The sequence below is a fragment of the Limulus polyphemus genome, unplaced genomic scaffold, assembly GCF_000517525.1.
Source record: "Limulus polyphemus unplaced genomic scaffold, Limulus_polyphemus-2.1.2 Scaffold2203, whole genome shotgun sequence".
NCBI lineage: Eukaryota > Metazoa > Arthropoda > Merostomata > Xiphosura > Limulidae > Limulus > Limulus polyphemus.
Window position 1 is genome coordinate 16,090 of NW_013667813.1, and position 23,602 is coordinate 39,691.

Consider the following 23,602-nt stretch of genomic DNA (forward strand, 5'->3'; position numbering starts at 1 on the left):
ACGTTTTAAATATTTTTCGTATTTTTAATGTATTATAGAATTGTTGTTTTTGATCGATTCTATACTTTATTTTATTTCTTCGGTATATTAACCTTTTTAAAGTTCTCAAAAAAACTGAACTAAGTTTAAGGGGCCTATTATAAGTTTAAACTAGGGCTATAGTAAAGGTTATGCTGGGCCAGCATGAAAAAGGGTTTTTATGGATGTATTCGTGTCAATGTGTTGAGTGATGGTGCAATCACCATACTGTGTATGTTGGGCAAAGTAGAAACTGGGAAAGAATTGTTGGTTTATATTGCAGAGAATAATCCTGTATATGGCTGGGCATTTGACATGTGCTGGTTGTTATTGATTATTTCACTAGATGAACTGAAGTCTGTGTGTTGGTTGGCACATTAGACTAATCTGTCACACTGGTGTTTTTGCTAAACAATCGATAGCATAACTCAGAGCAGCTGGAGAAATTAACATGGACCAAAGAGAGAATTTTAACAGTGTTAGGTGTGATGAAGATGTGCACTTTGCCATATCAACTCATCTCTAGCGATTCGGCAGAATGGATAATATTACCTTTCAAGTTGGTCCTTGCAAAGTTACTTTCTAAACTTTCCCATGTTTAACCAAGAAGTAGAGTTCCTTGTGGGAGCGATATGTGGCTCACTTCTAATGCATACGTACCACAGTGTTAACAGGAATGTGCAGAGTGGTTAATGTTAGTTGATGCATATGAATGTGTATGTCAGTTGCTTGGAATGTACCCATATACTTATAGCAGAAGTGTTGTTAAGACAAGGTGGTAAAGAAATCAGAGGTCAAGTATGGAGACTGGATATGGATTTGGCGTATGCCTATGAACAAAAGCAGCTCAACTCTGGCTGGACTGGTCCTAACCACATTCTCAAATAATTCAGTCAATAAATTTTAAGCTGCAAAAGTCGTGTGGCACACGTAAAGGGCGTTGAAGATGTTGACACAATGAAGACATGTATCACTGATGGACCTCTCGTGAACTGACAGGATGAGGAATTAGAGGATTTATGAGTAAAATGACGCTGAGAATAGTGAAATAGGTTATTATAACGTTGCTAGTCGTATATATACACACACACGAAGATTGAACGAGAAAATATTAGTAGAGGAGCGAAAAGACAGGTCTAATGATTAATCACGATTACAGCATCAAACTCCTGATCATTATGGCCATCATTTAGGATGGTTAGTTTACCTACTCGTGGACAGCCAATAAGATGTAATATTCTTTGCTTTCTGAGTTATTAGGTAAGGTTTCACAGTAGAACGTCTATACCCAGTTGATTATAATGGAGTTGTGATGTTCAGTTGCGTAAAAACCCAATGAGTGATAGGCAGTAGAATTCTTTATTTACAAGCTTTGAGGTTTCATTGTGAGATGTTCTCAGGGCAGAATTGGATATCTGCACAATTATAATGAAGTTAGGACAATTGAAATTATTAGACATAACATCTAAAACACCTACAATTTATAAGACTGGAGATACTTGCTGAAATGGAATTTTGACCCTTATTTTTCAAAATACCATAGAGAAATTGGCGAGTTGACGTTTATGGTCACTTGACAGTTAGGATAATTAATGTTAATAAATATAATACCCAGAACATTAAAAGTTTGCATGACTGGAGATGATTGCCAGGATTTTTATAAATGTCTTTAAGCTGAAAGAATAGTAATATGTGACCTTTACTTTTAGAGCTTTTTTAAATGGTGTTACATAGTGTTGTGTCCAGTTGATTATGGCATAGTTATGATAGATGATGTGATTATATGTAGTGCCTAGGATAATTATAGTTGGCATGATTGGGAATTATTACTAGCAATATTATGAACCAAACCAACCAAAGGTTGCTTGTTTGTATGGAAGTGTAAAATCTAGGCAAACTTTACATATAAGTATATCAGACCTGTTCACGATTAAAAAAAAAGAGACAAATCTGGCTGTGATAAATCATGAGGAAAGTCGTTGTTTCATTTAATTATCTCTCTGTGTAATTCCTATGATGCTAGGCGGCACGATATGACAATAATTCAGCTGCTGAAGCTTATGGTAATCTATAAAAGTTAAATATACTTTATTATTGATTATTGTGTTGGCCTGCATACATACCATGTCGATGTATGCTGTATTGTACGGCACATATATTATTCCAAGTTAGGTTAATTTTAGCTAAATAGTTTGGATGATTTCTGCTGCTGCATGTATTTCATGATGCTGATAAAAGAAGTCAAGTTTACGGTCTCATTAATGGCGATAGGAGTTGGGTAGAATATCCATCAATACATTGCTGGCGGAAGTGGTACCTTAGATTGCCTTGGTTACGTACATCAGGTGGTATGGTCGGTACTATAAATATACATAATGATTTAGATGTTGATATATATATATATGACGCTATACATATAGATATATATATACATTTATGTTGTGTTACACAAGTTTATGGTCATTATATACAGTATTGGCCAAAATATTATTGTCTACATGCATGGACTAGTTATTAAGTAAATGCCCGAGTAGAAACAGAGAAGGTAGTGTATGATATGATAAATATGTACAAGTTGTTACTGTGGTCTGCATAAGTTATTTTGAGCATTTGTTCATCAAAACACACATACACACCTGTTTTGTATAAAAGGGCGAAATAAAGGGACGACCAACCCCTTATTCGTTGGTAAAAGAGTATCCCAAGAGTATGTAAAGAGTCGGTTTTGATTAGCTGCCTTCCTTCTAGTCTTTCACTGCTTAGTAGGAACAGCTTCCTGAAGAGGATATGGGTGCCTCAAGGTAAATTTAAACAAAAATCATCCATAGTATATTAGCATATAAAGTGTCCTATGTCGTAAGCAGCCGCGGGGCTAAAAAAAAAGTAATTTACAACAAACTTAACTGAAGTTGTGTTATTATGTAGAATTAGGAGTTCGTTTGCAATGGATAGGCTCTCTTAACTAAAACTTTAACAATCCAGATGAAATAGTTCTGGAAATTTTAATTAAAATCGGGTGGTTGCTTCCTTCTCTGTGCGTAGGAATTTCGGAGTCTGGAGGATGTGAGATATGTTTTCTAGCTTTTTCTTGATACTTCTTTGTGTTCGCAGGTTCACATCTGTAACTGTTGCCAATGCATAAGAGTAAGTAATCGGTCTTTAGATTTGAATGGATTGCGAATCTGAAGAATAAATTAGATATAATTTGCACACTGTTTAACATAGCTTGCTAAAGATGGAGTACAAATAGTCTGAAACGTTCAAGTATTAAACACCTGTTGTATGTAAAAAAATCTATACAGTCTGTTTTCTATGTTAAATAAGTTTCTTTTAATTGTGAGCTTTCGGCCCTCTTACTGAAGGTTTTACCAGGCTAAAGTATTGTTACGACATCGAGGTCACGTGACTAGTATCACGCCACGTCATTCTCGAACTTTCACGTCTTTTCCTTAAATCTCGTGATCCTTCTAGATATAGTGTTGTCTTGTATATATATATAAGAACGGCCACGAAGCGACGGAGAGGTAATGAGTAATTGAATGTAAGCGGATAAAATATTGTTGGCCACGTGAGACAGTGAGTAATTGAACTGTAGTCAGAGAGTGTGTAATTGAATTGAGTATTGTTGAAGTCGAGCACGTGAGATGTTTGTTATAGCGCGACTGTTGAAATTGAGTGTATCGCAAAGTTATATTCAGAAAGAATAAACCAGTTTTATTTAAGAAATTCGGAACGAATTTACGGAAAATTAACTAACGAACCGAGACGTAACAGTATTTAAGTAGAGAACAATATGTTATGAGTTTTGAAAAAAGGATAAATGTCTGTTGTCTTCTTACAGCTGTTGCCATTAAAGTTCGATTCTTCTCTAAAAAAGCTGTTGCTACAAGATTTTCCTCTCAGTTTTCTTTAATTAAATGGATCACTAGCTGAATAATTACGCAAAATTTTGAACCCCTTATTTATAACAAACTCCACCAATCACATTCACAAAATAGTTTTATTCATAGAGTAATACAGTCTTGTTAAGGCATTAATAATTTTAATAAATTAAAATACACTAGTAAAATACTATCATTATTATTGAAATAAAATGACTATACGAAAACTAAAAAAAATATCAAATCATAATTTATTAACCAGCGTGGGGAACCACCATCTACAATATATAACTGAGACATAGAATATATAGAATACACAGTATCCAGCGAATGTTATAGTATTTCAATAGTATATTGACTGAGAGGGCTCATACGAAATGGGAAAATTTTAAGGTTTGGTCTAACACTTGTCAGAAATTTAGTAGGTTTAATGACATTAAAATATTGGCTCTTAGACTATACTGGTCTACGTAGCCTTTATGAAACTTTTACTGAAAATGAAATGGTGGAGTTTTATTGATTACTGACTTTAGTCACTTCAGTTTAAATTATTCTGTTACAAATACTGAAATAGTGGACCGTAGTAGTTACTTTGATGTTTTGGTGTTTATTGTTAATGTTACACAGTACAACCAGTGTGATAACTTATTAATAAGATTATTATTATTATGCTAATCAGTTGCTAGATCAGTAGATGGAAACGAGATGAAACAAGATGATCATATTAAATCTGAGCTTGTTATTGTTAAAACAAGAATTTTCAAGAATAATAAAGCTCCTGGTACAGGTTTTGAAGATGGTTAAAGATAGGATACATGAGCTACTTCCTAATATTTTTTCTTGTATAATAGCCAGGTGTGAAAAGATTGGAGGTCTACTAATGACAGTAATGTTGCACCTGTTTAACTTAAGCCTTAAGGGAGGTGATAAAGATAATTCTATTAGTGTTAGTATTACATCAAAGATTTTGAAAATCTAACCACAGATATTTTGCAAACTCACTTAACCAATTAATATTTTGTTGGATAGTCATGTTTCACTAGGGGAAAATCTTGATAATCCTTTGGCATTCTTTCAATAGGTTACTGTTTATTTAGATGAGGGTAAGTTTATATATTTGGTATATCTGGATTTTCAGAAAGAACTTAGTAAGGTTTTACATAACAAAGTTATTTAAAAATTATTTCTAGGTGTGTGTGGGATAAGTTGGCACATTGTATAGAAGTAAGAAAAATAGGTGGATAGAAGAAAGCAGAAAGTTATTATAAATGGAGTTCACTTAAATTGGATTAACAATAACATCACAAGTAAAGTGCATCAGGGCTCAGTGTTAGAACCTTTGCTCCTTTTTATTTATATTAGTGACATAGATGAAAGAATAGGCAATAAGCTGCTTAAATTTGCTGGTGATAATAACATTTTAGGTGTTGCTGTTTGTGATGAAGATGCTGTTGCATTGCAAAAAGTTTTAACTTTAATAGTATTTTGCGAGTTGGAAGGCTAAATGGCCATGGCTTTTAAATTTTAATTACAGGAAATGCAAGGTAATGCATGGGGTTGTCATAATTTGAATTATAAGTATAATTTCAATGGGAATAACCTTAAGAGCATTATGGAAGAAAAATATCAAATGGGATTTTAGGTTGTATTTATAGAAATATTGAATATAAGACAAGAGAATGTAATTTCATTGTATAGGTCACTTTATGCCTCACCTGAAGTATTATGTTCAGTTTTGGGCCCCTTACCTTAAAATAAAGATGCTGAATTATTAGAAAGGGTTTGAATGAAGGCTACTATGGAATTGATAGTTTTAATGTATTGTTGTTTTTTTTACTTAATTATGAGAATGGTAAAACTATGGAACAGAAATATAAATTTTGGCAAAGTAGGAATTTTCTTGAGCTAGGACCGTTTTATTTTTCTAACAGTGTTTTTGGCCTTTAAAATGGATTGCCTTTAGATGTAGTGGATTCAGTAAATTTAGGGGAGTTTAAGTGTGATGTGTGAGTATGTCATGCACTCTTTCACAGTCTTTAGTGACATAAATATTTTTTGTGAAGGTTGTTTCTATGCAGTTTTGACATGAGAACACTGGTCCAGAAAACTATTGGAGTTCTTTTGTTTTAAGCATGATTCTGTGCCTCTGGTTTTCTCTTCATTTTTCATATCAAATGCCAAGTCTTCTTTTACCTTCCAGCCAATCTGCTCATCCTTGCATATTCACCTAAGTCTAGCATTCAGCCCTACTGACCTACTTATAATATCATTTCAACAACTAGGTCTCAACATAATTAAGTTATTTTATCTTTTCTTTAAATGCCTTTATTAATGTTTGGGGTAAAGGATGCTACTTAAATCTTCATCAGTAAAAATTGAAAAATGCAAAAGTAGAAATGAGTAGCCAAGCCATCTCATAATCGTTAGAAATGAGCCTTCTTTTGTCACCCCTAAAGTACCTACTTCCACTCAAATATTTTGTGTACTCTCGATGTATTTAAAGATGTTCTTCTAATTTTTACATTTTTAACCAGTAAAGTTTTCGTATGCCCTTTTCTATTTTTTAACTTCCTGTTTCACCAATTCTCTTGATCTTTGTAATCCTGTAAATCTCCCATCATAGCTATCAATTTACACACAGTAATTTTATCCCTTATACTCTTATGATCCAGTCTGGTCTTTAACTTGTACCAACATAATTTTTTCTATAAGGAACATATCTGTCTTGAATATTTAATATTATATTTTAAGGAGTTACAAAAAATATTAGCATTTGGCTCACTTATCCAGTCCTTAACCTCTTTTAAATCCCTTGAGGAAATGTTATCTGGCCCAAGAGCCTTATCATTCTTTAAGCTTTGCAGTTAGTAAAACTTGAAGAAAAAGTAGAATTTAGTAACTCAGCCATCTCATAATCCTTAGAAGCGAGACTTTCTTTAACATGAAAATTGGTATGAAAGTTCTCACAGCCCAGTTGTTTTATACTTTGTATATGAGTTTGAAATGATACATTACACATAAAAAGTAAGCTATTGTAATTTTAGCTATAAATAAATAATTGTGATAAAATATTTTATGTATCAAGTATGATACAATTACTGTGATCAAATTCTGTTATCATAAACTTTGCTATAAATGATTTTCAAAAGTTGTTTTATAGATTGTATTAACAATCTATCTAGAATGTCTGAGTTAATAGTGGTTTTCACTTACTAATTGATATGGTGTTTTCCAGCTATTTCTGGTTATTAGTTTTTAGGTAATGTGGTATTCCGATATGGTACATTACCTCTCCTCACTTAAATAAGCTGCCCAGTGGCACAGTGGTACGTCTGTGGACTTACTATTCTAGAAACTGGGTTTCGATACCTGTGGTGGGCAGAGCACAGATAGCCCTTTCTGTAGCTTTATGCTTAACTACAAACACTTAAATAGCTATTCTTGTTTATTGCTGCCCTTTATATGCAAAAGTTTTACACTTGCTCCAAGCCTTCTATATACCCTCCATTGGAACTGACTGATTCCAATGCATCTCTCATGCAAATCATCTTGCATCAACCCTTCACCAATAAGAGTGCAACATATTCTGATGACACATGTGATTCCCTCTATTCAATTCTACCAAGCTATCGCTTCTCATTTGGTAGTATTTGTGTTTAGACATTTTTTCTTTCAGTGCTTTTTGTGTGAATTGTGATTTTAATAGTTTAATTTCCAAATTAGGGTTTCTTCATTATTATTTTTTTTTACATTCAAGGAACCTTTTAATTTCCCAGTATTTATTTATTTTTCTCACACATCCATATTTTACGTCAAACACTTTTGTTTGGCTTACATATTTCTACAGTGAATTCTGAGGTTCATGTTCCCACTTTGGGTGTTATATCTCTAGGACTATTTTCACAGGCTCCACCTTTCATTAGATTTCTCTGATATTATCCATCAGGAGATTGATTGTTATTTGGGTCAGTCTTCTTCTCCTGAACTTGCCTCACTAATTCTCTTGAACAAGCCAAACCTGTTCAGGTCAATGACAGTTTGATAGCCTTTTTTTAGCCATGTTTTTCCTTACCGCTTCTGCAGAATCAGCTAGGCATAATATGGAATTTTTTCACATGAGTTCTCAGGTATGTTATGTTTTATCCAATTCCACATTTTTCTATCATATCTTATTACCTCCATGTTTGCTCAATTGTTGTCCTTGGCTCTCACTTTGCACATGTGGTTTCACTGTAGTTGGGATTTTCTGGTTTGAGATGTGACCTTGTCCTGGTTATGTTTGCTGCCTCTTTCTTTTTAGTATTTCTGTATTTTTTCTTTGGTGATATGTCTTCAATTATGTATCTGAGACTTTGGAATCTTGTGTGTAATCTGTGCATCAACACTTGACCCTTTCCTCTTTGGTTGCACGTTTGTCACAGTTGAAGCCATGATATGTCCCTATTCCTTTCCCATTCTGGTCCTCAACTACCTGTCCCTGTCCCCCTTTCAGGGGTTTCTTAACTCATTGTTTTATTCAATATTGATGGGCATGTTGCCAAAAGTACTGGAGACTAACCAGAGCGTTCCAGTCCAGTGGGAGCTTGACAATATTATATTGTTACCCTTTGGCAATCTTTCACTATAGTTCCATGGCCTCTTTGGGTTTCATCACAAAGACTTGTCCTACTATTTCTTTCCCCACCTCCTTTATTCCTGGTACCATTTTCCTTCCCCATGACTTGGGATCCTGCCACCAGACTGCGTCTGTCCGAGGCGGTACAAGATTTTCTGTCTTTACAGGCCTGTTCATCATATTTCTCCCGGCTTTTATTCCAGGCTCTTTGTTGTCCTTGCACAAAACCAGAGACTATCCCATCTCATTCTAGTTTTCATTCTGCCCCATTTTAACTTTGGAGTAGTTTCTCACCTTTAGGTGGGCTTTTTCTACAGGTTTACCATGACAAAGAGGAATGTTGTGAATGCTTATTTGCATATCCCAATATTTCATCACTCATGACTTTCTCTTCAGTTTATTCTCCTCGATGTGGTTTCTCTGTTTCGCATACTGCCCTTCGTACTTGCTTCAGCCCTATATGTTTTGTCGGGCATTCAGAGCATTCATTCATCACTTATATGCTCTCATGTTGCACTTTCCTCTTTTTTTGGTTGACTGGCTACCATTCACTCATTCGAAACAGGAGTCTGCCTGTTACCTTTATCAGCTGCTCCTGGAGACCGCTCTAATGGGGTGTTAATCAAGTTGATGAAGTCCTTACTGCTACCTATCCAATATTTTGTACATTAGGGTGTTTTTCTTCTACACATATTTCAGTCAGGCCTGCCCTTCTCCTTTTTGACTTTGTTCAATGGGTTTTCAGTTAGATTACAGCTTGCAAAGTTATGTTGTATTTGGGATGCGATCTTCCATGGTAGCCCTTATCCCCTTAAGTCAGGCTCATATGCTGGCTCTTTTGTGGGATTTTCATGACCAGTAGAATTTTGCAGGGATCCTTTGTCAGCTCTTATTACCCTTCCTCCTATCCTTGTTGTCAATCAGCATTGGTGGTTAGATGTGACTCGCTCATCAGCGGGTTTCCCACTTCCTCCTCCTCCTCCGGTTTTCAACATTTCATGGATGCATCCATTAGAGGATGGGGGGCATGCATTGATCAACTGGTAGATTCAGGTTTTTGGTATGTGGCTGATAGGTCTTAACCTATCATTCTCATGGAGCTTCCTGCTGTAGGTCATATTTTGGTTCATTTTCTCCATCTGACTAGAAATTCTATGGTAATGATCCATTCTGACTTTTCTTCAGTGGTTGCTTATCTAAATCACTAGGGTGGCACCCTTTCTCCATCACTCTGTATTCATATGTTGGATCTTCTTTTTGGGCCCATACGCTCGATAATCCTATCATTGTGTGTCATGTTCCTGGTACTTTCACTCTTGTCATGGATGGGATTCTTGTCAAGACAACATTTATCCGACGGAGTGGTCTCTCAATCCTTTTGTTTTCCTTTTCTGTCTCCGTCCCTTTTTCGCCACCTTCGGTCACCAGTGTTTCATCCAGACCTTCTTGTCCACTATCTTCATGCATGGCTTTCCTCTGGTCATTGGCAAAATGATCTGGCTTTGTCTGATGGTTAGCCTCCTTTCTGACTCGTTTCCTTCGCCCTTCCTTTCTCAACTCGATTGGAATTTTTCCATTGTTGGTTTCTCGGTCCAAGGTTTTCCCCTGATCAACCCACTGTTCTTTGTCATGTGGATTTCCTCTCATGATTTTTGGATTGGGGGTCTTCTGTCTTCTTGGTCTCTGACTTTTGGATGGCCTGTCCCACATTGTTCGTTTTTACAGATCTTGCAGGTATTTACCTTTTATACACTTTCCATGTGGATGTGTTCCTTCCAGATTTGTTGTGTGCCATGATGGGCTGCCTTTCCAGATGGGTATAATAATGTGGTTCTGCACTGCTTCACTTTGCTTTTGTTCGATTCACTCTCCCAGTGCTTCTTGTTTCACCTTCTCTTATTTCTTCCTTCCTTCCTTCTATTTGCCTATGGATGTCACTTTATTTGCTATCAATGTTTCACATACTCTTTTTCTTTCTACATATCTTCTCCTTTCTGCAGATCATTTTCCTCCCTAAAACTTTGGTGGCTCTTGAGGATAACTTCTCCATTTAGCCACTTTCCCTTCTTACTGTTTCACACCTTCATTCTCGTCCTGATCCATAGAGACTTCTATGTCCTGTATGTGCTTTTCTCTATATGTCACCTTCTGTAGTGTCTGTTCCCACCTCTTTCTCCCTTGGAAATTGTCTCATGTTCGATTTCCTTCCTCCTTAGTGAATTGGTTCGGTTCTTCATTTGATTGGCTTCTTGCTCTTCCTCGTCTTCCTCCCATAATTTGTTCCGAGTGTCTTCTTACCCAATTTGACACCTTACCTTTCCATTAACATTTCATCTTCGTCTTCCTTGGGAGGTACTTCTTCAGTCGGGCATGTGGACTACCCATGACACGTTTATCTCTCACTATTTGCATCAGATTGCAGTTTTCGTCCTCTTTGGGTTATCATATTTGGCCTGTAGCCATTCTAGAATATCTGAATTAAATGAGACTCTGACTGGGTAAGTTATTTTTTCTTCTTTTTCCTTTTCAGGGGCCCTTTTCCCTTTTATTAATGTTCATTGTTTGGATCCTACACTGTGCCGAGTGGTGCCTGACCAGGTATTCTTTATGTATTAAAATTCGCACTGTCAAGCCATGTTGATTTGCATATTATAATTCCATGGCCACGCAATGCACACTGCAGAGATGGGGTGTCCCACAAGAATGCTTGTAGGTTTATCCTTTCACACATGGACTACATGGGTAAAGCAGAAGGGGATAGCTGCCCATCTTTGCCATGCTTTGAATAAATTGGTATAGACCGCTTTTTAAAATTGGGTTTCTTGGTCACCCATTGCACTGTCTTAGGTGTTGTCATTTCTCTGGACTCTTCACCGCATTTTATCCCCCTTTTCTTCTAGTGGAGTTTGAGAGTTCTTACCACTTTTCAGTTCCATGTCACTGAATGGGTTAATGAATTACAAACAGAATATACAATGAAAGTAGGGCAGTGGTGTTCTGCTGATGAAGATGATGTGATATCCTCCAATATGAAACATAAAGACAAATGGGAGTGAGATGTCAAAATTGCAGTTCACCCCTTCGATTGGAATTCTGTATCCTACCCCTACATGGATGTTTGTTCCCAGTGGCTGGGTTTTGGATTTAGAGTAGAATAAATCAACATAAGTCCTCACACATGTATTACAGTTGTCTATATTCCACCCTCATTTATACTCCATCAGTGTTGTGGGTCACAATGGAGGTAAGTGCACATATTATGGTTCTTTCCCTTCTCCTATACCTCAATGTTTTTTGTTTTGAGGATGTTAATGTGCTTTGGGTGGTGAATTTCATTTTTGAGGGAGATGGTTTACATTATATAGACATCTTTTCAATGCTGGATGTTGGGTTCCTGGATCGATCTATCAGTTTATTATACTTACATGTGTCCCATTCATGAGTCGGGGAGTACTAGATTCCCACCAGTCTCATGAACTTGAGGTGGAGACGGTATTATCCTCTTTCCTACCCCTGCCAGATGGCTGGGTTTTTGGTTGTAGTTGACTTGCCACCAATATGAACCTCTTTCCTACCCCCACATGGATGTTGGTTCTCGGTGGCCTGGGTTTTTGATTGTAGTTGACTTGTCACCACTATGATCGTCTTTCATACCCCCATATGGTGTCTGTAACAGGTGGCTGGGTTTTGCATTGTAGTTCATTTACTGATGGTATGATCCTCATCCTACCTCACGTGGATGTTGGTTCCCAGTGACATGGGTTTTGGATGTTGTTGACTTGCCTTGTACGGTCCATTGTGCCCTAGCCACTATACACCTAGGGTCACATCCTTTCCAATTTTGTAATTTCTGGGATTGAGTTTCATAAATATTGCATGGTTCAGAACAATTTCTCTCTCACTTGGTTGTGCTTTTCTGTTTTCCACCCATGTATGTGACATCTTTCTACAATGGGCAAATAGTATACCTGGTTCAGAAGTGGTGCAGTTCCCCACATCAGATCTCAAAATCTAACTTTCTTATCTTGATTGTCTTTTGGAAACTTTCAAAGATTTTTCTTTCTTTTCCTTGCACCATCCCTCCACCTATTCAGTGTGCTATTTATTTGAGCGGAGGTAATGTACTGTATCAGAAGTTATAATTTTCCTATACTGAAAATGTATATCCGATAGGTACTTACCTCTGTTCACACTTCCCACCCTTCCTCCCCACTGAAAACTGATGCTTCCATCTTCTGCCGAAACTTGAAGTGATAGGTAGAATTGAGTAGAGGGAGTCACATGTGTCATGAGAATATGTCGCACTCTTATTGGTGGAGGGTTGAGGCATAATGACTTGCATGAGGGACTCATTGAAATCAGTCAATTCCAATGAAGGGGAGATAAAAAGCTTGTGGCATATGTGAAAAAAAAATTTTTTGTGTGTACTGAGGACAGTACTGAAAGAGAATAGCTGTTTGTGTGAGGTAAATAAGTATTGGAAATGTATTTTCAGTGTAGGAAAATTATAACTTTAGGTTAGTAATCTTGCTAGGTATGTAATTATTATTTACATCCACTTTCGAAGAAAAGAAATTTTGTTTTATTGAACTGAGATTTTTCATGAAGTTTTCTGTTGGTATTAGTAATCTAATTTTTAATGATCTGTACATTCATATAGCTAAAAGAAATACTTTCTTAGAAAGAGGTTGAAAAAAGATGACTTTTGTTGTTAAACATATATGTTACTTAAATATACAATAAATTAATAATGTTAATTTTTTTCTCGTTTACAGAAAAATGATTCTTCTGAGATAACCAAAAAAACCTGTTAATGAAACTTCTTTGGAAATAAAAATGCTATTGTTACTACTAGCTATAGTATGCGTGTTAATCGGTGTACTTGGAACTCTTCTCATTCAGGCCTACATCTTCTTTAAGCAGCCACCTGTAGTTCCCCCAGTTGTTTCAGAATCGATATCGTGTGAACTTCCAAAGGTACGTTAAATGATTTTAAATATAATGACATGTTTTCAAAAATATTTTTTATCTGGGGTTGACACAAAAAATGTTGCCTTGTATCATTAAATATGAAATGAGGGCTGAGAAGAAATTGTGGTAATAATAGACAAAATTTATCTGTTTATTTTATTTGAAATCACTGACCTTAATATCTTTTTCAAATAACGATGTATATATAGTATTTTTTGTTGTCTTTTACTTACCACAGTGAATGTATGTTTACATAGGCTTTCTTGTTTATTTTTAACATCTTCAAATAACAGTAAGTGAAAGTGCTTTCTAGTTTCACACATTTTAAAATTTTAAGTTTTTTGCATAGTAAACATAACTGGAAAAGAATAACTAAAGAAGCTGTATTTTTCTTGTTGTTTTGTTCCTGTTCTCTGCTAACTTAGGTTATTTTTTCTTTTACCCAAAGAATAAATAATAATATAATAAAGTATACTAATAATGTTATTTTTAGTATGGAGCTCAGAAACATTAGAACTGGAACTTACTCACTAGGTGCTAAAGTACAGAGCATATGATATTGACAGTTTAGTAAATATATATAAATAAAAAGGGCCTATTTAAACCTTCAAGGCTATTCTTGCACACCTATCCTTGAGAAAGCTTCAATTCCTATCTGTAAAATCTAGTTTCTGCTAATACCAAAGGCAACTAATTATGTAAACCAATGACCTTGTTAGAAAATTAAACTGGTTTACCAAAGCGTAACTCCTGTTTTTAAATTCTAAACTTTTGTTTTCTTGCCATATCATCTTCAGAATATATCACGCTTAATTATTTTTTTAGGGAGCCAACCAGATCCCCAAAACATGCATTTTTAGGGGCTTGCAAACAGTTTTAGGGGCCAATCCAATAGCTCATTGTAAAATGTACTTATAGTGGAGGTTATCAGAAAAATCATTGAATTAAATAGCAGATGTTGTGTAAATTGAAACTAAAAATATCAACATATCTCAATTTATTTTGTTGTGAACTCATATTTCATGAAAAAAATGACAAAAAACACTAGTCAGACCATTTAATTTTTTTCAGACCACTTAAATGATTTTTATTTCATATATGATCTTTAATTACTCTCTAAAGCATGGTACAACAGTAACTCTGACATGGGACTACCTTCTCTCACCCAAAGTTATCTCAACCTTGATTTGCTCTCTAAGCATTGCTTAAATTTTCAACAGCACACCAATCTATTATACCCCTTCATTTTTTGTACCATTGCAACAACTTGTGCTGATCATATATTAACTTTTGTTCTCCTTTAAAGTAGTGTCCTTTAATAATCAAAATAAAGAAGGAAAAAAATCTGTACATCACTGCAAATGTCATCTATTTTTGTCCCTCTTTAAAGTAGTGTCCTTTAACTCTCTCAACACAGGCTTGGCCAATTTGACCATCATATTTTTTGTGAAGTATTTTAAATAAACTAAAATATTTGTCTTTGCATATATCAAGTATTTGTTTTGAATAGTCAAAAGTGATTTTCATGTTAAGATTAAAAATACTTTTTTTCATCTCAAAAATCTCAATTTCATTTGTGTAATCTCTTAAACCTCCTAAATACATTTAAATGTTTGTTTTCAGTACAACTTAATATTTTATCTGTTATTTTCTCTACCCTAACTCTGTATGCGGTTGGTCAATTTGACCAATCCTGTAACCACCAAAAAAATTGAAATAAATTTGAATTACCCTTTTTCTTTCTAGAATGACTTAAAATATAACATGAAACTACATTTGTTTATCTTAAGTAGCTTTAAACTTGTAATGGTATACATTTCTTTGTAATTAAATTTTATTGTTTTTGTGATTGCCCTTTGAACAATGTCTAACTACTATTTGTGCCAATATAAGTTGTAAATCACTTGGGAAATCTGCAGCTCATGCTATTGAATTACCTTACCCATGAGCTATTCCTAGCTGTTATGTGTGTACCTCATAAAATATTTTTATTATATTATTATTATTATTACTTATTTTACATAATCTAACATTAACTAACCTAGAGATTCCTATTTTTACCTTTTAGTTATTTTTATAATAATAAATAAATAAAGAATAAACATCAAAAACAAGAAATAAAGTACTTACAAATTATTATTATTTTTTTTTTTGCTGTCAACTATTGACGACACTTAACCCTACACTGGCCTTGAATTCTTGTAGATAGGTGGCCCCCTCAGGGTCAAATGGCTGGTCCTGTTGGGCTAGGGTGAACTGAGTACCAGTGTTGGGCATTCTCAACAGGTGTTGTGGACATTGTGTCTGATGTTGGTGTTTGGGTATAGTGCTCATGAAGCCCTGGTGTTGCTGCAGTGTCCTTGTTGGGCATTGTAGTGCTTCCCCTCATAGTACCTCATGGTGGTTGGGGTCAGTGGCCACTGAATCTTTCTTCTTATATTATGGATCCTCCAAATCCTAAAAAAATATAATAGGAAAAAAAACAGCTAATTGGTAAATGACCACATCTTGAAGACTCTGACCAGCAATCTTCAACCCACTCTGAACCTGTACCTTGTTTTTTGATCTTACATTCCTTGTCAGACAAACCTTTAGGGGAAATGTTTCCCTTTTTTTATTCAGAAGGGATTAAAGGGGCTTGCTGTATCTCCAAAGACAGTTAAGAAGCTACATTCTGGGGACATCTTGATGGAAATATCTACATCAAAACACAGTGAACTTCTCATGAACTCAAAGGCCATTGGGGATATACCCATTGAGGTTACTCCCCATGCTACTTTGAGTTCCTCACAAAGAGTTATTGTTGAGAGGAATATGAAGAACATCCTAAGTCTGAGATCCTCGCTGGTTTCTCCAGCAAGGAGTTTCTACAGTGTGATGTATCTCCACTTGTAAAGAGGGAATTATGCTGTCTACCAATGTTGTTATTTTGATGTTTAAATCACCATGACCACCTGCCGCTGTGAAGGCAGATTATTTGAACTGTTAGATATGGCCATATATATTCCCAACCCTCTCAGATGTTTCCAGTGTCAGCGGCTTGGTCATTTGAAGGCATCTTGTTGTGGTTCTGTGACATGTGCTCATTGTGTTGTCAAAGACCAGAATACTTACAAGTGCGAACTGGACCCTCACTCTGTTAATTGCAGTGGTTCCTTTCCTCTTACTATAGATCTTTCCCTAAGTGGGTGGAAGAGGTACAGCATTTAAAAATGGTTAACAACATCTGGAGGCTCTAAACTTGTCGTCCCTGACTCTATCATGGACATATGCAGCAGCATTTGGTTCCACCCTTACAGTGGGTGTGCAGACAGACCTTTCCATACCTCTGTCAGAGTCTTTTTCGCATCATGTGAAGAATATTTTTGCCCTCAATGGATAACTGAGTTGAGAAGTCAATGTCATCTCCTATCTCTGTCCCCACCATTCCTTCCAGTAACTGCCCAGGTCCACCTCCTTTGCTCGGGTCCATCTTCTTCAGCATACTTCTGTCAGAGTCTTTTTCGCATCATGTGAAGAATATTTTTGCCCTCAATGGATAACTGAGTTGAGAAGTCAATGTCATCTCCCATCTCTGTCCCCACCATTCCTTCCAGTAACTGCCCAGGTCCACCTCCTTTGCTCGGGTCCATCTTCTTCAGCATCGAGATGCAGAAATATTTTTCATTCATACCCTCAATCACTCAACCAAGGGCAGGATCCATGGAGGTTGACAGGTCTCCTTCTAGTAAAGAAAAATTGCATGGTTGTAAACAGAAGGGTTCTCTGCCCAGTTCTTCTCCACCAAAGTAAAAGATAACCACTTTGATACAGTGGAACTGTCGAGGTTTCCTTTCTATGATGATGTTCACTGCCTCTCTTTCTGTTCTTCTGGTTGTTTTTAACTGGATCTGGCAGGAGAATGTTTTTCCTGATGCTTGGTGCCAGGCTATTGTCTTTCCTTTCCCTAAGCCTGGGAAGAATCCCAAGATTCCTTCTAATTATTGTGCAATTGCTTTGACTAGCTGTCTCTGTTAGGTCTTAGAGAGAATGGTTAATGCTCATCTTGTTTGGTTCATTGAATCAGTGTCAAAAGTGCTCCACCATGGAACCACCTGATGATTTCACTTGAAACCTCGATCAGGGAAGCCTTCCTCAAGAGAGAACATCTTGTTTCCATGTTCTTTGACCTTGAGAAGACTTACAACATTATGTGGAGGTATGGCATTTTGTGGGACCGCCACTCATATGGGTTGTGTGGCCATTTACCTATTTTTATTCAGAAATTTTTACTGGACAGGAGATTCCAAGTCCACGTGGGTTCAACTCTTCCCCGTTCTTTTACACAGGAAGTTGGAGTTTCTCAGGGCTGTGTCTTGAGTGTCACACTTTATCATTATCAAGATTAATGCTATTACTATACAACTTCCTCCTACTGTTGCAAACGTGCTCTATGTTGTTGACTTCCACATCTCGTGCGGGTTTTTGAACATAAGGTTCATTGAATGACAGCTTCAGACTGCTCTTAATCGCTTGTTGAAGTGGACTACAACATATGGTTTTACTTTTTCTTTTTCTATAATTGTTTGCATGCTTTTTACTACCAGCAGGGCCTACACTCCAATCTCGAGCTCTGTCTCAGTGATGTTATTCTTCTTGTGATTCCTGAGGCAAAGTTCTTTGACCATAAGCTTACTTTCATTCCTCACATAAAGCAGCTATGTGTCAAATGTACAAGGGCACTGAACATCCTCCATGTCCTCTCTTCCACTTCTTGTGGAGCAGACCATTGTTCTATGTTCAAGATCTATCATGCCCTCGTTTGATCCAAACTGGACTATGGGTCTCTGGTCTGTGGTTCTGCCAGGGCCTCGGCCTTGAAGATGCTGGACCCCATTCACCATATGGGGTTCGGCTCTGCACAGAGGCTTTCTGCTCTTCTCCAGTCCAGAATTTGTACACCAAGTCCCACAAACCTCCTCTTCACCTCTTCTGTTTGCTACTATCTCTACAGCATGCTACCAAGCTTGGATACTTACCACAGTATCCCACCTTGGGTTGTGTCTTTCTTCCTCAGTGGGCCATGCTTTTTCAGAATGCACAGTCTGCAATTTTTTATTTTGGCCTTCTTATCCAGGTGCAACTGGATGAATTGGGTCTGTCATTGGATGACGTTGCTGTCCCCAATGATCAGCCCATTCCACCATGGCTTATTACCATTCCCAAATGTGACCTTTTCCTTGAGTCATCTCGATTGGAAGTATCATCTTCTCTTTACAGAACATCTTTTGAACCATCCTTCTATTCCCATTTACACAAATGGTTCAAAATCAGGTGACTCTGTAGGCTCTCTTGTGGTTTGTTGTGGCTCGGAAGTTGCTCGCAGGATCCTCTCTACAGTGTCTGTATTCACTGCTGAGTTGTATGCCATTTCTCTTGCCCTGGAGCATGTAGAAGCTGGCAGTACACTGACTCTCTTAGCTCTCTACTGGCCCTTGAATTGTTAGTTCTCACTCTGTTCTTGTTGATATTCAATAATGTCTGGCCTATTTTTCTCTATCTTCCATTAGTATCCAGTTTTTCTGGATACCTGGCCATGATGGTATTTGGGGGAATGAGCTAGCTGACAGTGCAGCTAAGTCTGTCTGCTCTGGTGCCATAACAGCTTTGTCTATCCCATATGTGGACTATGGTCCTGTATTGAAGGCTCGGCTTTGTGCCAGTTGGCAGTTGACTTGGAGTGAGCAACATCATAACAAGCTTTTCCAGATCAAACCTTCTATCGTTCTTTGGTCGTCTTGTTTCCGTAAGGATCGAATGGAGGAAGTTGACCTGGCCTGGCTATGCATTGGTCACAGTTTTTAACTCATTGTTTTCTTTTATCCAGGACTGTTCCACCATTTTGTGGCCTTTGTGACACTCAAGTCACAGTAACCCACATTTTACTGTCATGCTGTTGTTATGACTCTGAGTGATTGCACCATTTTAGATGTGTTTTCTAAGAGTTTAGCCCTGATATTGGATGGTGTCATTGGTGATGGTGACACTGTCCAACTTGATTGTATTTTTAAATTTTTATGTGCCATTGGCCTTTTTAATTCTATTTAAATCTTTTTTTTTCTGAATTTTGGACATTGTTTAGATTTAACTTGATTTATTTTTACATTTCATAAATATTTTAATATTTTACAGTTTTTACCAGTTGTTCGGTGCAGATAGCCTAGTTGCTTTGTGCCACAAAATGCCAAACAACCAACCAACAAAACTAGATAAAAACCTTGGCTTTCTATTGGTTATTGGTAATATATAATTAAACGTAAGAGAGAACTATTAACAAATCCTGAAAGAGAGGAGGTGATGGGCGGGTGTGGCAGGAGAGGTTTGATTTTCTATATGATGGCTTTGTAACCAAACAATATTGATTGGTATAATAATTATGGTTTTAGCAATGACGATGTTATAGTGAGTAATGTACATTTAATTTTGTAGTTACTGGAGGGGTGGGGAATAAAATAGAGATGAGACGATACCTACAGAAAATGTGTCATGTGTGTCACACTAGGGGAAATTCAGGATTGTTTAAAATATTGCCTTATAGAATTAAGAACTTAAAAGTTATATACTATTAAAATATGGATTTTATGCTATACTAATTGGTATAACAAACAAAAAATAGTTTTATAAAATTTTTGAATGTAAGACACTAAAACCATGTGCCGTGCACAGGATAGGATAACCCTGGTAATAGGGTTAATAATCAGAATAAATAATGAAAGAAAATCCTTGCATCACTGCTAGTGTAATCTATTCTTGTTCCTGTATAACCCATTACCATCTTGCTGACACATGTGTCAGTAAAATAGCAAACACTGTTGATGGAGAGATGGGAAAATCATACAATTTAAATTATCACTAATTTTATAGCAATCAATTCTTTCATATCCTGAATTTGTCCATGAATTTGAATTTGTAATGAGCAATATCCTCAAATTAGCAACATAGGAAATTAAAATAGCTCTAAAATGTCTTAGGTGGTGATGAGTTAAATTTAAATTAGTGTACTTTCCTAGTTAAAATTAGTCATGAAAGGAAAGCTAATATGCATCATTGTCAGTGTTTGATGATGTCCCAAAATCCATTTCTTCGATTTTTCCTTTATTTCCTTCTTCGTAAATTCTCCTTCACCTGCTTCTTAAGCTGGACCCTCACAGCATTTGGTATCCTTGTGTGAAATGATCCTAAGTCCCAAAGATGGATAGCTGTTATGGGATCAAAGTCACTTAATGAAGGTGAGTGGTGCATGACCAGAAGCTGATCAGTGATTCTATGAACTCCCAGACAAGATCATCTTCATCTTGCTGAATCTCTGCCTCATAAGAGCTGGTCTGGTATGGACAGTAGTAAGCCAAAGAGCCCATAGATGTTAGGTAGCTCCTCCTTTTCTCCAGGGATATAAGCAGCCAATGGTTGGCCTTTCCTTCTATGCCTGATGAAATTAAGTTATGAAACAGATGTGGAAAATGTGTCAGAGAGACAATCAAGAGAATTGCATTATTATTAGTGTTTTTAAATCATTATTTTGGGTTCATTTAAAGTTATTATTTTATGTTATTCAGTGTTTTACTGTTAATCAGTTAGGCAATTGGAATCAGTAGAATTTGTTGAATTTCCTGATCATGGAAAACGGATTGCCCAGAAATTAATAATAATGCCACCCAACCCACTTTATTCACAACAACAATCTTCTGATTTGTAAGTATGCTTACAGTAACTTTTTACTTTTTCTTTCAACATGAAACATTATTCACCATAGAATAAAAATATCTTCAGTTAAACAATCTTGGTCTGTTTCTCATTTATTTACATAAGTTGATACACTGAATGAAAGAAACATTAAAAAACAGTGCCCTGCACATTGCAAAGCACACCCATTTCTTTAGGGACCATACATTAGCAAATGGTCCTTGACAGCACCCTATGCATAGAGCTAATACACACTGAGTGTTTGACAAAGATCTATGCAGACTTTTCCCATGTAGTTCTTGGGATGAAATGCCCTGTGGCTTTTAGTTACCATATTTTCATGCAAGTAACGCGAGGGTTATATGTTAAATTAGTTTTCAAAAATGCCAACTGTGAGGTATACTTGTGTGCAAGTAATGCAATATTTTTGTTTGTTTTTAAAACTGAAATTTTCTATTCCCAATATTTGTTTATGTTGTTCTTGTTCAACACTTGGAACGATTCATCAATTGGACAATAAGTAAGTCTGCTAGCAATACCAGTTATTCTCTAGTCAAAGAACAAGTATAAATACGAATACTTTTGACTGATTGATTAATATTTGAATAGATTACAATTTAAAATTAATTAATTGCTGACATATTCCAAGATGAGTAGGTTACATTTTCAGTGTGTCCCATAGCATTACCAAAACCTTTAAATTGTGATTGGCTTCACCACGTGACATAACCACAGGGGATCTCTGTTTAGTTATGGTTTTATTGTGTTACCATAATATAAGAGGATTCTTTAATTTTTCTTGTTTTGTCTGTGTTGCTGGCTTTTGGAGTATACATGAGTGCAGGTAATACGTGCCTCAAAGTTTCTTAGAACACTTTTATCCTCAGGTGCAGGGTATACTAGGGGACTGGCTGTTTATGTGAAAATACGATAGTACTGAACTGTGTATTAGCTCAGTGTCTAGGGAAGTTGCCGAAGAGAGCATGACAATAGAACAATTGAAAATTGGGAATATGCCATTACTTTCCAATAGGAGGGTTTTTTTCAATTGCTTGAATTGAGCATGTCATGATTGGAGATGTCACTATGAGTTGAAAGTGGTAAACAGGTATATACAAGTATGTAAAAAATAACTAACCTATTGGATAGCTATGGAACATTCCATTTCATCATTTGACAGTCCTGTTATTTATGAATATACATAGTTCCAAGAACTTACCTTAAAGTTAGTTGTGGCTTGACAAATATGATTGCTAATTGGATGGATTGCTTCTGAATGAGAAAAACTAACTGAAAGTCCAAGTGTCTCGAGTCAGGAAGGTGATAAATTTAAAATAATTCAATCAGCATGGTCTGGGTATTCTTTACCATAATGCATTTAAAGTTGTCATTCCTTTTTCTTTTTTTAATGTTGGAAAGCTGATCATTATGTATGCAATAAAGATACAATTTGGAGCATTTAAAAAAAAAGCCAATTACAAAAAAAATGTTAGGCAACCGAATTGAATATTGTTCTCTTTACGAATGAAACCTTTAAATAATATCATTTAATTTGATCTTTGATTGGAATACTTCATTTGTTATAGAAGGTGGTTGAGTTCAAAATGTGTAGAGTGATAGCAAATGTCCTCGAACTTACAGCCACAGTGAATGATGAATTTAGGCAACCTCAGCAATTTGTTTAGCTTTCTCAACAGTCATGTAATGTTATGTATTGATCATGTACTAGCAACAAGGTCAGTTCACATTTTTATTTTACACTTGTTCAAATATAAAATGGAAAAGAGATTGTGACTGTTTTCCTGGCACATTTATTTATAATTTCAACAATTTCAAATTTAATGAAGATTCAAGTGCATTCTCTGTAGTTGTTACAATTCTCAAAGTTAAGCTGTCAACAATACTACACAATGACATCATAACTTAATAATATTTTGGGACAATATGGGACCTATTGGTCCATCGTGGCTGTTCCATCCTATAAACTAAATTAAAATAATTACAAAAAACTCTTAAAGCCAGCCCTTATTATTCATATACTTATAAAGCCTTTTCTTAAACTCACTTAAATTTACTGCCTCTACAACATCTGAAAGCATTCCATTACAGAGGCCAACCACCCTGTTGGTAAAATATAACTGTGTTAGCTGATGCTGACTCCTACCTTGTCAACAATTTATATTTGTTGCCCCTAGTCTTGCTATTCTCACTCTTAAATATATAAAAAGATGATGCATCAACACCATCAATTCCATTTAAAATCTTAAATGTGTCAATCAGATCCTCCGTAACTTATTTTTTCGAGAGAAAACAATTTGTGAGATTTCAATTAAGGTTATTCCCATCCAAATTATACTTATTATTCAAATTATGATAATCCACATGCATCATCTTG

General features: G+C 36.0%; 1 protein-coding gene across 1 annotated transcript in view; it reads left to right on the forward strand.

The window, feature by feature from the left end:
• Positions 1-4,208: 4,208 nt before the first annotated feature.
• The window catches only part of LOC106466243 (PDZ domain-containing protein 8-like), a gene marked incomplete at its 3' end in the record, with an annotated part of 176,655 nt that continues 157,261 nt past the window's right edge, over positions 4,209-23,602 (forward strand). The window contains exons 1-2 of the mRNA XM_022394222.1: positions 4,209-4,292; positions 13,290-13,491. The remainder of the gene's footprint in view (positions 4,293-13,289; positions 13,492-23,602) is intronic.